At 33.1% G+C, this 1,704-nt stretch overlaps 1 non-coding gene across 1 annotated transcript; it reads right to left on the bottom strand.

Moving 5' to 3' along the window:
- Positions 1 to 336: 336 nt before the first annotated feature.
- LOC116662871 lies at positions 337 to 497 on the bottom strand. Its single transcript, XR_004318959.1, has one exon. It is a non-coding gene; the product is annotated as a U1 spliceosomal RNA (small nuclear RNA).
- Between the last annotated feature and the right edge of the window lie 1,207 nt (positions 498 to 1,704).

The following is a 1,704-nucleotide window of genomic DNA, read 5'->3' as shown; positions in this document are numbered from 1 at the left end:
GTTTTCCTGATGGTTTCCTTTGCTGTGCAAAAGCTTTTAAGTTTAATTAGGTCCCATTTATTTATTTTTGATTTTTTCTTTTGCCTTAGGAAACAGATCTGAAAAAATTACTATAATTTTATGTAATAGAGTATTCTGCCTATGTTCTTTTCTAGGAGTTTTATGATTTAATATCTTCCATTTAGGCTTTGAATCTATTTTGAGTTTATTTTTATATATGGTATGAGGAAGTGTTCTAACCTCATTCTTTTACATGTTGCTGTCCAGTTTTCCCAGCACCACTTTTTGAAGAGACTATCTTTTCTCCATTGTGTATTCTTATTTGTTTTTGTTTTTAGGGGAAGGCACAAATGCGTTCCCCACTACCACAAATTATGCAGTTGAGTTTCTCACATTTGGGGAAATTGCAGGGGTCAGCAAATGGGAGTGCAATGGATAAGCCTCACCCCAGGAAAACCACCTTTGTGATCATGGTGTCTCCCCTGCCATGTAAGTATCCATTGTATATTCTTCCTCCTGTGTCATAGATTACTTAACCATAAGTGGATGGGTTTATTTCTGGGGTCTCTATTCTGTTCCGTTGATCTATGGGTATGTTTTTTTGTGCCAGTACCATGCTATTTCAATTACCATAGCTTTGTAATATAGTCAGAAATCAAGAAATGTGATACCTCCAATTTTGTTATTTTATTCTCAGAATTGCTTTGGCAGTTTGGGGTCTTTTGTGGTTTGGTATAAATTTGCAAATTATTTTCTTCTAGTTCTGTGAAAAAGTCATAGTTTTTTAATGCAAATTGCATTAAATCTGTAGATTGTGTTGAGTAGCATGGACATTTTACAGTATTAATTCTTCCAAAAACACAACCTATCTTTCCATTTCTTTGTATCATCTTCAATTTCCTTCATCACAGTATTTTATAGTTTTCAGAGTATAGACCTTTCCCCTTTTTGATTAATTTTTTCCTTGGTATTTTATTCTTTTTGATGCAATTCTAAATGGGTTTGTTTGTTTTTTGCTTTCCTTCTGATATTTCATTATTAGTGTACAGAAAAGTAAGTGATTTATGTATATTCGTCATGTATCCTGAACTTTGCTGCATTTATTGTTAGTTGTAATAGCATTTGGTAGAGACTTTTGGGTAATCATGTTGTCTGCAAAGAGTAACAGTTTTACTGCCCTTCCAATTTTTATACCTTTTATTTCTTTTTCTTACCTACTGCTGTGGCTAGGACTTCCAATACCATGTCAAACAAAAGTAGTGATAGTGGGCATTCTTGTCTTTTTCCTGATTTTAGTGGAAAGGCTTTCAGCTTTTCACAGTTGAATATGATGTTAGCTGTGGGCTGTTCATAAATAGGCTTTATTACATCTATATATGTTCCCTCGCTATACACTGATGAGAGATGTCATTATGAATGGATATTGATCTTTTTCAAATGCTTTTTCTGCATATATTGAGATGACCATGTGATTTTTTTTAATACTTCCTTTTGTTTAATGTGGTATATCACATTGATTGATTTGTGGATGCTGAACCATCCTTATGACTCTGGAATAAATCCCACTTGATCATGTTGCATGATCCTTTTTATATATTGTTGAATTTGTTTTCCTAATGTTTTGTTGATGACTTTTGCATCTATATTCATCAAAGATAAGAGTCTGTAGTTTTCTTTTTTGGTAGTGTCTTTGTCTGGTTTTGG

Source organism: Camelus ferus, chromosome 3 (genome assembly GCF_009834535.1).
Source record: "Camelus ferus isolate YT-003-E chromosome 3, BCGSAC_Cfer_1.0, whole genome shotgun sequence".
NCBI classification, from domain to species: Eukaryota; Metazoa; Chordata; class Mammalia; order Artiodactyla; family Camelidae; genus Camelus; species Camelus ferus.
The sequence above is the reverse complement of the archived record's forward strand: the minus strand, read 5'-3'. Positions and strand labels throughout refer to the sequence as shown.